Consider the following 12,407-nt stretch of genomic DNA (forward strand, 5'->3'; position numbering starts at 1 on the left):
AGTTTTGAAGGAAACAAGGGATCTTAAGAGGCAGAAGGAAGAAGGGAATGCAATTAGCTAGTGCTAATGCATTATAGTGGGAAATGTTATTTGTGAGGAAATGTGATAAATACAATTATAGTTGGATCATAGAATTTAGGAATAGGAGTAAAGTATAATAAGTTTGGAACTCTGTAGGGATCAAGTAGTGAAGAGTTTTAGCAGTCAAATAGAAGGTTTTATATTTAACCCAGAGCAATAGAGAATCCTTCTCTCCATTGGGTCCCTCATGAAAACAAGAGTTGTTTCCTGGGGTCATCTCAGAGGACCAAATTAAAGTTCGAAAGAAAATAGTCTTAAATATTCCCTTATTTACATGCCTTCATTTCCTAAGTACAAATCTAACTTGATTGAGTCTTAGGTGACTTGGGGTCCTCTTTCTCCAATCCAGGCATTTATTGCTTTCTGTAAGCATTGTTCAGAATTCTTTTTTCTGTTTTTAAAAAAATAAGGACCCAAGGATGTGAAAGATCATTTTTAATTAAACCTGCAGTCAATCCCTTTGGACTTTTGTACCACTCATTCTCTTCTCTAGTTTTAAACCCCAATTAGCAGAATTCTTTCAACTAGCCTCTAGGTTTTCCTTTTGAGTCCCTGGTTGCCTGAAACTGTTTAGGATTCTGCTGCCTGAAGCATTTGTTATCTCTATAAGCTGTGCCCAAGCTGTCTCCAGTTTCCCTGTTTTCCAACTTATTTTTTTTTACCCTTGCTCTTGTCAGTGTCTCTGTGTGCTTTTGATAAACTGGCAAGGGCTAAAGTCTCCATCTACTTCCTAAACCAAATAAGTGCTTGTTGACTGACTCACCAACTAAACTCTCCTCTTCCAACTTTTCTTGTCAGCTGTTAAGTCTGTTTATGTCAAGGGCCTTATCTTCAGGGTGGGTATTGGACAAGAGACTTGTTATTGGGGAAGGAGGCAGTCTACTATAGAAACTATAAACAGAACAATAGAATTCTGCACTCTCTGTCCCTGACCAGGATTTGGATGCCTGGATGTAAGCACAGGAGAAAGATGATGACATCCCTTCAAAAATATTGAAATTTTTGCAAAATTCTGGAGTGAAAAATGACAATGGTCTTGGAGCTGATCTTTGGGTTAAAGACAAGAGCCATTCTATAACAAGCCTTTTATTATAAAGAAAATCCATTAGGGCTAATTCTGGCATGTAGGACCCAGTCCCTGGAGCTTTCCCTATGGGATAATGGATTAAGAAACATAAAGACATCACTCTTTTATGATCAGAACTCATTGGCATTATTATGACCATTTTAGGAGTATATTTTTAGAGATCGAAGAGGACCTCAAAAAGCAGAAAATATGGCCTCTTCATTGTACAGAGGAGAAAACTGAGCCCAAAGGAGTAATAAGAGCTCACATTTATAAAGCATTTTTGAACATATTAAAATGTTTTCTTTTCAATGAGCTTGTAGGGTGAGGAGTATAAATATGATTGCTTATGTTTTACATAAAGTTATTTTGTTTGAACATAGATAGGTATATACACATAGGGCCATTTTGTTTTTATCTTTGTAATGTGTTGGATAGAAATATCAGAGTGGCTCCAAATTAGGAAGACTTGAATTTACATCTTAATTTTTGACACTTACTGGCCATGTGACTCTGAATGGTCACTTAACCTCTTGGTGTTTTAAGTAGTTCCATAAAATTGAAAATTGCTAAAAAAAATTCCACCCTGAAATGGTAGAGGAACTTTCCTCTTTAGGAAGTTCCCTATACTAATGAGAACACAAGTCCTTATCCTAGCCCCAGCATTTAGCACAGGAGCTAAATAAATACAATAGTCAATGATGTGATATATTTCAAACTAAATCTAAAGACTTTTGCATAAAAGGATGATGCTTTTATATGTTTGTTAATCTACCACCCCATAGGAAAGCTGAAGGGTTTGTGCATGCCAAAATTAGTTGCAGATAGATTTTCCTTGTGATAAAAGATCTGTTGTAGATTAACTCTTGTCTTTAAACCAAGGATTAGTTCCAAGATCCATTGCCACTTTTTACTCCAAGCTTTCTTAAAGAGCTAACAAGTCTCAATGCCCTTGAAGGTATGTCATCCTCTGTCCCCTATACCTGTGATTAAATGATTATTCCCATTTTCCAGAAAGAGAAACCAAGAATCATAAAAGTGATTTGTCTAGAACCACATAGTTTGTGAGTACTGGTATTTGTATCTGAGCTCGTAGATGCTCTCTCCATTATATCTTGCTTCCTCTCATCATTGTCAGCAACATTAAAATAGCAACTGTCTAGCTATAGATTTTGTGACTATAAATTATCTATGCTCAGTTTTTCATTCCATATGAACTCTTTCTAATTCCAAACACATTTTGGACCATCTTTTCCCATCACCTAATTAGTGTGTTAGGGCATATCATACATTAATGTTAAAATCCTAAGGAAAAAATTATGAAGGCAAATCAAAAACAAAAATATCACACACTTCTCAAAGTTAGCTTGAGTATAAGTCCTTTAAGGCAAAGACCATGTGTTCAGGCCACAGGAGTGAATACACACCTATGAACTACATATTATTGTATAAATTTGTCTTCTTTATTGTTCTCCATTAAGGTAACAATGAAGAGATGGAGTTGGCTATATTAAGATACCGTTGTGTGATATTCTGTATTAGATTCAATACAAAACTCTCCTTCTTTCTGCATATTTTAAGCACTTCCTTACTTTTCTCTCCTAGCTAGTCTGACTCTTTTATGATTATTGTATGTACTTTCAGTTTATAAAATTAAGTCCTCAAATGTTAAATAAATTATTTATTTCTTCTTTAGATTTAATAGAAAGTGAGTTGAACTTAAAGTCAGGAAGGAAGAAAGGAGGAAAATAAGCATTTATTAAGTGCCTATTATGTTCCAGGTTGTATGCTAATTACAAATATTATCTCATTTAATTCCCAATAACTTGATTTTACAATCAGGTTGTAGAAGTTAAAGTAGAGAAAAGTTAAGTGATTTGACTAGGATTCCATAGCTAGTTCAGTGTCTGAGGTCACATTTGAACTCAGGCCTTCCTGATTCCATGTCCAGTAGTCTATCCCCTGTATTATATAGCTATGAAAAGTCCTGCATGAGAATTCTGTTTCTGAGTAAATCGTTTGCTCTTTTAGAGCCCCAATTTCTTCTTCTGAAAAATAGGAATAACAATATTTACACTATAAGCTTCGTACAAACCTTGTATCTGTTGTAAACTACAAGGCACAATATAAATATTAGTTATTGAAATACACAATTTTAAAAGGATGGGCAGAAATGCAGTTGATTTTGGTGATCTTTATGTAACTCAGAAACTTCTGGTTTTCCTGCAATTCCCATTAAGAATTGCACATTTCTTAGCAAAAACTTTCAAGCACTGCATCTTTTACTGATGCACTCTACTTCCTTTTTTCCTTTCCCCTTTGAGAACCCACCATAACTGTCTTTTCTGATGAGAAACTTGCATGTTTCTTTTTTCATTGTTCTCACTGAAAGAGAGCTTTGCATCAATTCTGGAATTAGTTAGTTATTTTCTTTTCAAGCAGATTTTAGTAGCAATCTGTGTGAATTTTTAAGATAGAAATTTCTAAAAACCAGGCATTGTGCCCATTCATTTATTAACATCCCGAAACCTTTATAAAGAAGCCTGTGAAGGACATTCTACAAAATTATGTCTGTTTTCTAAAGATCCTTCAAGGAGTGAGGCAGTGTTGCAAAATGACTAGAGAACTGGGATTGGAGCTAGGAAGAAATGGGTTCAGATCCTGCTTCTGACATCTTGTTTGAGTGACTATGGGCAAGTCATTTAATTTCTCCGTGTTTTAAACCGGAGGTATCAAACATTCAGGCAAAGGATATTCCCAAGTGTACCCTGAATCAGATTAAAATGTAACCAAGAAATATTTAACAAAGTAAATAAAAATACAATAGAGCATAGATGTCAATTTGTGGTTTTCTAAATCACAATGTATCCTGAAGTCATCTTTATTTTTGGTTTAGTGAAACAAATTTCTATTTGACTTTGACACTAATGTTTTAGACAACTCTATGACTCTTAAGTTGCAAAGGATTTATAGAAATATATGTGGAGAAAATTCTCTGTTCTAGTGAAACCAATGAATCCATATTCCATTGAAGCAGTAGAGCTGTATATGGAAAGAATATTGAGCTTACAACCTTTCTCTTACTAGCTCTATGAGCTTTTGCAAATATCAATCTAATGAACTAGATTCTAATTTTCTTCATCCATAAAATAGGACTATTTATATTAATTGACCAACTGGAATAAAAAAATTTAGTGATTCAGCAGCAATGTGGTGGGAGGTCTCTAGTGGACTGCTCAGGAATTTATGGTTGACTCTATTCTGTTCAATGACTTGAATGAAGACTAACAAGTCTATTAATCAGATTTATAGAGCACATGAAGTAGGGAGGGATGGCTTATACAATGCTTGATAAATTTGAATTTTAAAAAAAGGTCTCGATAGATTAGAAGAATGAATTATAGTTAAAAAGATGAAATTTAATAAGAATTAATTTTATTTTCTTCCTCACTCTCTGCCCCAACTACCTAGGAAGATTCTCTCCCAATCTCCAAGGTACTCTGCAGATATATACTCCTGACCCATATAGCTCACAAAACTTGATTAATGATTTTATTCTAAATTGTTAGCCAGTAAATACAAGTAACTCAAAGCAACAACTTTAACTAAAATGATACAGTAAGAACAGGAGTAACAAAACAAATGCCTCATAAACATGGGACACAATCCCACAAATAAATAGTTGATGAGTAGAAAGGTATATACTGATCAAGGCAACACATAGTTCCTGTTCTTCAGCTCCCTGTGAAGTTTTCTTCTTGTGATTTCCTTATGTTGCTTTCAGGGGTTGTTGGGCATTTCTACTACTCTCCCAGGTATTGTTTTTCTTGGGAGTGGCAACTTCTACTGGCCAAGTTGTTCTGTTGCACGACACTATTGCTGGGGAAATAAGGGTGAAGAGAGATATAATTCTTTATACACTCTGAAAGAGATGTAAAGGAAAAGGCAAAAATGGATTTCAAGATCACGGGATTTCCCCATCATAGTGGCTCACTTCTTGACTTCCAGGGCTTTTACAAAGGAATATTTACTTTACAATGTATAATTACAAATATATAAAATTGTGGGAAACTTTATCCTACCCCCTCTTTTCACTATCTCAATCTCTGGAGAAGGGTTACCTTTATAGTTTACCTTGGTTCCAATAGAATATAGTCCCACTTCCAAGTCTCAACTCCCCACTTTACTTCCCCTCCCAGGGTCCAAATCTCAGGAAATTTTGTTTTCCTGAATGACTTGTTGGCTGTGTCTGGCCTGGAATCTTAGCTCCAAGTATACTACAACTTAAATTCCAGGGTCCAGTGGGGATGATGGCCTCTAGCTAGAATTGAGGATAAACAGCACTGAACATACACAAATATCACAAACTTGATTCTTGAAACCAGAGTAAAAGAGGGAGCCAGAGAAGGACTTTCTTCACTTTTTACTGATTCAGTTCAATTATTTGTGCCTTGAGTGAATTGTCATTTTTCAGAATACAGCAGGAAGGAAAGAACAAGAATGAAGGAGATGTTCAAAGAGTGACAGAAAAAAAAATCAATGATCTTGACAGTCTGGAGAGCAAACTGTTCTTAATTGCTCCATCTATAAAATGAGGCTGTGGGACTAGATGATGTCCAGTTCTATGTTTTATTGTTTCTTGATGTTTCATGGAGTCATTAGCTGCCATTTGCCCAATTTTTGAAGTAATTACTTTTTTTAGAAAGTTTTTTGTACCTCCTTTTCATTTGACCAATTTTACCTCTTATGTTGTTCACTTCAGTGAATGAATGAACCTCTTTTTTTAATTTGGAAAATTCTGTTTTTTAAGGAATTCTTTTTTTCAGTGGATTTTTTTGTGCCTTAAAAAAAACAATTTGGTCTCTTGTTATTTTTTTTTAAATTATTTTATATGAAAAAAAAAAGTAAGAAAAACAGAAAAACAAAAAAGGAATTCAAAACAAAATAAAGCAAAACAAAAGAGAACACTGTCATGTGCCCAGCAGAACATTAGGGAGGATTCAAAATATATAACAACAAATTACTAGATCAAGAAAGTGTATACATTAGTAGAAGAAATTATATTGGTGAATATCATTTTTTTCTTTACTTCCTTGCAAATTGTTCTTTGGTTCTCTGCTGTGCATTTTTTCCCTTTCATCCTCCTCACCACTTCCAAGCAAGCTATATATTTATGTATATATATGTATACACACACACACACACATACAGATATTCACCCCCCCACACACACATACACATGTGTTTCCTATCCCTGCAGACTCCAATTAAATTCTGCTCCCTAATTTGCCTTGCTATTACTTAACCTCTCTTCACCCAAGTATCCCACCATTGTCTTTTTCCCTTACTCTTTGCTTGCCTAACTGTCCATCCCTCCCTTCTTGTTTCTTTATAGATTTTGGAGGGTGTTATGCCCTTCATGGTATATATGTAGTGCTGAACATTTCAGATTAGAGTAGGTTTTCAGAACTACAAGTCCTCCTCCCCGCTGTAAGGCCTCTGTGTCTATTTTTTCTCTGCACCTCATTTGTATAACATGATTACTATTTTTGTCTTAACTCTGCCAGTCTTTCTTTTGAGCTACTCTATTGTTGATGTGAATCTTAAATATATAATATACATATATAAAAAACAAATGATTTATCCATGTTTAAACAGTTTGTCTATGCTGAGTTCCTTAAAACTGATCTTTGATATTGGCTCTTATATATTAAATTTTCTATTAAGTTTGGGTTTGGTTGATAGAAAGCCCTGAAAATCTGTAAGTTCATTGAGTGTCCATTTTTTCTCATTCAGAATTATAGATAATTTTTCTGGATATGATATTTTTGATCATATCACTCCAGGACCTACAGTTTTTTATTGTAGCTGCTGATAAGTATTGTACAATTCTACTTGTAGCTTCAGTGTATTTGAATTTTTTTCTTGTTTCTTGCAAAATTTTCTCTTTGATCTGGGAGTTTTGAAATTTGGCAATAATATTCCTGTGTTTTTTCCCCCAAAGGATCTCTTTGAGATGGTGACCAGTGAATTTTTTTCTATTTCTACTTTGCCCTCATGTTCTCTCACTCTAGGACAATTCTTTAATTACTTCCTGCATTATTATACCAAGGTTCTCATGTTAGTCATAATTTTCTGACAATTCAATTATTCTTAAAATATCTCTTCTTGATCTATTCTCCAAATTTGTTGTTTTTCTTATGTTTCATATTCTGTTCTATTTTCTCATTCTTTATTATCTGTTTTATTATTTCTTGATCTCTCTTCACTTCACTAGCTTTCCCTTGCCTAATTCTAATTTTCAAAGAATTATTTTTATTTTTGAGACTCTGTACCTCCTTTTCTAGTTGGTTAATTTTTTTTTCATAATCTTGTTTTTCTTGGATGGTTTTTATTTTGTTTTTAGTTTTTCCTCAACGTCTCTCATTTGATTAAAAAATTTTTTTTAGTTCTACAAATTCTTTTGGGTGGGGAGCCATTTCATATTAATCTTTGGGGTGGAAACTTTTTTGTGATATTTTAGTGTCATCCTCTGAAGATGAATCCTGGTGTTCTCTGTTCTCATAATATATTTCAATAATGAGATTCTTCTTTACCAGTTCAATTAAAAAAAAAAAAGAAATATTAATGTAAACACCTCTAATTGTGGGATGAGGGGAAAGTGCCTCTAGCTTCCCTTCAGCTCTTCCCTCTGATCAGGAACCCCTAATCAAGAGCTCTACCCTCCAGCAATTACCTGAAGCCAGCAGCATCCTTGCCCCACTATCTCTACACTCACCAGTATGCTGGTTCCTCCTCAACGAGGGCCATGTCTCTGCAGCACAACGAGGCTGAGTGTTTCCAATCAGCCAAGATTGCCTCAGTCTTCCTGGATTCAGACCCAGTGACAAACAGTAAGAGAAGAGAAAGTCTCTGTAGTTCCTGCTGAGGCTCTAGCCACATCCAGCTAACCCGGAGTGGTCTCCACTTGGTGTTTCTATAGAGGTAGCCCAGAGGTGTTTGCACTTCAGACAGGTTAATACCCAACCCAGAGTCTTTTTTCACATATTCTGGGATTCAATCAGAACCTCTGTTCTGCCCCAAATCTTCTTGATTTTTCACCAGTCTGTGATCATCCTGAAGCACAAATTTGTTCTATTTGGGTGGGAAATCTGGAGAGTTTGTAATTTACCAACCTATTTCTCCATCCTCTCAGAATCCTCCCCTCTTTTGCTATTTAAGATGTTATTTTCTTCAATATTTTTTGTGCATCCTTTGCTAAGTTGATTCTTTTTTTCATGATTTTCTTGCATCATACTCATTTCTTTTCCCAATTTTCCTTCTACCTCTGTTATTTTATTTAAAATTTTTTGGGGAGCAGCTAGGTAGCACAGTGGATAGAGCACCAGCCAGAAATCAAGAGGACGTGAGTTTAAATCTGGTCTCAGACCCTTAACACTTCCTAGCCAACCCTAGGAACCCTAGGAAAGTCATTTAACCCCAATTGCCTCAGCAAAAAAAAAAAAAATGTTGGAGGGCAGGGAACTCTTCTAGGAATTCCTTTTGGATCTGAGACCAATTTACATTTTTCTTTAAGGCTTTGCATGTTGCAGTTTTGACTGTTGTCTTTTTGTCTTTGTTATCTAAGTTTGTGTTTTGATCTTCTCTCTTATTGCAGTAACTTTCTGTGATAAGTTCTTTTTTAAAATTGTTTTTTGTTGCTCATTTTCCCCCCAGTCTATTCCTTGACTTGTGACTTCATATTAAAGTTGAGCTCTGCTCCCAGAGTAGAAGGAACACTGTTCTAAGCCTCAGGTTTTTTGTGCATCTGTTTTCAGAATTAGTTTCTGGGGGTCTGTAAGTTTTTAGTTCTTCCCAGATGATCTATAGAGAAATATGCTTTTAAGGCTTCTGGTCTAGTATGTGAGTTACCACAACACTCTTTTCTGTCCTTAAACTATAACCATGGTCCTTTTGGTTCTTGTAGCCACATTCTCTGCTGCGCTAGGGCTCCTCCTTGCCCTAGTATTGTGGCCCAGATTTACATTTAGGCAATGAAAAAGAATCCTGCACCCAGTGTCAGCAATGAGAACCTCTAATCTTCTTCTGACCAGTCAGACAGCCTGATCTGCCTTTGCCAGGGTAAAGTCTGAGATTTCTAAAAGCCACCACTATCACTGCTGATATATCTAGTCACCCAAACCTGCTGCTGGCTTGTTGGGGCTATGCCTGCTAGCATGGGATGGGGCTCCACTCTCACCCTAATGGAATAGACCTTTCCTCCTGACCCTCTAAGTTGTCTTGGGCTGGAAAATTGTTTTATCCTTTCCTTTCGGTAGGACCTGCCACTCTAGAATTCATTTTAGCTTTCCTTAAAGTTGTTTGGAAGGCAACTTGGGAGAACTCAGATTAATTCCCGCCTTTACTCTGCCATCTTGAGTCCACCCCACTAAGAAGATAGTTTTAAAGTTAAAAGGATTCCAAGAGATCATTTAGTCTAACTTCCTCATTTAATAGTTGAAAAAAACAAAGCTGAGAGAGATTAAATGATTTTTCTAGGGTCATGTAATTAATCATTGTTTTCATATTGTGTCTTCCATTATACTGTTAGGTTCTTATAACAGAGATTATCATTTGCTTAGCACAATGTCTGGTGTATAGTAGGTATTTAATAAATGCTTGTTGACTAAGACAGAATTTGAATTCAGGTGCTCCTGATTCCCAAATACAGTACTCTCTCTACTACACCATATAGTATAATCTACTACTTAAATAGTGTAAAGCTCCAGTGAGAAAGCATGTGAAAATGCTTTGTGACAGTCAAGTTCTTTATAAATTAAATTACTAATCCTCATGAAAGTTATAATACCACTAAGGATTTACAATCCAAAATGTACATACAACATCAAAGTAAACAAATTTATTAAGGGTTATAAATGCAGTTAGAGCTTAGAATGACTTCAATAAATAAATGCTGTTCTACCACTGTGTACAAATTTGTTAAAACTGCTTTGTATACCTCTCAGCAGGTGAGCACTCACTCAGTGCTTTCTGATGATTATAATAATCGAGGAAAGAAAAATACTTTCTTAGATACTTTTAAAAGCCTTTTTAAAGATGAAGAATTAAGGTAATCCTATAAGTGAAGTAAGAAAGCATTTATGAAGCTACTCACTTAAAATGTGCCGAGCACTGTGCTAAGTGCTAGAAGAAAATGATAAAATCAGCAAGAGACAATTTTTCAAAAAATAGCCTGAAAAATGACTCATAGGTTATGAATGGGTGAAAATGACAATTCCTAGAAGAAATAATTTAGGGAGAGAACATCCAAAGTTTTAGAGGGCACAATCCTAAAGGACAAATTGGATTAGTTGAGATTTAGGTCTTCTGAAATCTGGCTCCAACCTAGCTTTCCACACTTATCTCAAATTTCCTCTCTTCATGATCTCTCTGTTTTAGCCAAAATGGCTTATTTGTGTGTCCTCAATTGAACTCCCATCTCCTGCTTCTAGACATTCACATAAGCAATCTGTTCCCCATACCTGGAATGAATTGGGTCCCTACCTTTCAGAATAATTGCTTTCCTTTGGGGTTCATTTTAGATGTCAGATTCTTTGTTAAGATCTCCCCAATTCCTCCAGTTATGAATTTCCCCTCCCATTTCAAATGACTTTACCTTTATGTATTTATGTGCATGATATGTCATTCCAGTAGAATATGCTTATTGAAAACAGAGATTATCTTTTTACTCTTAGCACTTAACACAATCCCTAGAACATGGAAGGTGTTTAATACATTCTTGTTATAAAGTCAACAAGCTCTTACCACACGCCAGATACTTTGCTAAACCTCTTAGGAGCAAATAGAAGCAAAAACTGCGCAGTAGGGATTACATTCTAATGGAGAAAAAAAAGAACAAGAAAAAGGAAGCTAAAAAGAAAAAAGTGCATTAAAAGAAATTTGGGGAGTCAAGAGTGGAGCCCAAAGAGGAATGAAGATATGAACAGCATTTAATTGAATTGTTCATTTTATTTCTTTATATAATTAAATAATTATATTGTTTGATTGTACTGATACAATACAATATTGGAATTAGAAATAGAAGAAATAGAAGAGGGATGAATAAATGAATATAATTAGCTAAGTGGCCTTTCCTTAAAATGGAGGTTCCATGAGGAAACAACCAATCAGAGGAAAAGGGTAGAGGGACCTCCTAGCATCAGAAGGTTAGAGGGATGAGGAGATTTACTAAGATGAGAGGGTGGAAAATAGTGGTGCAGACAGCGTCCAGGGTCCATTGTCTACTGGAGAATGATGGGAAAAGAAATTGAGACATCAAGGATAGGAGTAGATTTCAGAGAGAATAAAGGGATGACGTTGTTGAACTGAGTTGTATTAGAAATACCAAATTCATGGCATAAATTGAACTTGTATTTGGAAGCATTTTGTTTGTAGAATGAATTTAAACTTTTTTAGGACTGGATCTGGATATATGGCTAAAAAAAGGAGCTGGATGCACAAAATGGGAAATTTGTAGCTGATAAAAGGCAATTTAGGTATGAGTGCTAACGAGCTTCCTTACATATTTTGTGTGGCAAACTTAGAAATATTTTTCAAACTCTCTGTGGCAATATGGATCAATAAATGGACCCCCAAAAAGTCTATGAGGCTCTGAGAAGAACTCAGAGAAGGGGATCCTCATTGCTGATTACTCATCATCATTTTAACTGTTTAGCCTGCCTACTGAAGCCCGCAATTTCAGTATCTATTCTCTCAGAATTTGGTCTATCTGCTTTTGCATCAGTGAAATCTTTTGTGACTATAAAAAAATCTCTTTGAATTATTTCAAACTAACTATACACCATGACTCTCAGACACTGCATTATGATGTGGGGAAACCCTGAAGGTTTCTTTTGCAGAAATGGATTCTCTTAAAGTCACTCAAAGTAGATGCTTTGAACTCCTTTTTCACCCAGTACTGGTCCTATAGGAGGCTCAAAACTACCTGGTAGTGATGTGAGTCCCCCCAGCCCTTGGGTGAGACAGATTATGAGCAGGTCAGATGGAATTTTTTGAAGGGGATGTCTTTCAACTAGCCACTCATTCTCTCTCATACTCTCCTCAGCCTTTGGGATGCTGAAGGATAAAAGAGGGGTTGTTGGATATTGGGCAAGGTGCTTTCTTTCCTAAGGACTTGCTTGGCCCTGGGTTGTCTAGTAGGACTTTGGGAATTATTTGGCAAAAGGGAATTCAAATGAATTTGCCTCATTTTTCTTTGAAA

At 35.6% G+C, this 12,407-nt stretch overlaps 1 long non-coding RNA gene across 1 annotated transcript in view; it reads right to left on the reverse strand.

Annotated features, from left to right (window-relative positions):
- Positions 1-4,661: 4,661 nt before the first annotated feature.
- The window catches only part of LOC127562323 (uncharacterized), a 67,022-nt gene continuing 59,276 nt past the window's right edge, over positions 4,662-12,407 (reverse strand). The window contains exon 3 of the long non-coding RNA XR_007953654.1: positions 4,662-5,026. This is a non-coding gene — a long non-coding RNA (uncharacterized LOC127562323). The remainder of the gene's footprint in view (positions 5,027-12,407) is intronic.

This window comes from Antechinus flavipes, chromosome 4 (genome assembly GCF_016432865.1).
Source record: "Antechinus flavipes isolate AdamAnt ecotype Samford, QLD, Australia chromosome 4, AdamAnt_v2, whole genome shotgun sequence".
In the NCBI taxonomy this organism is placed as follows: Eukaryota; Metazoa; Chordata; class Mammalia; order Dasyuromorphia; family Dasyuridae; genus Antechinus; species Antechinus flavipes.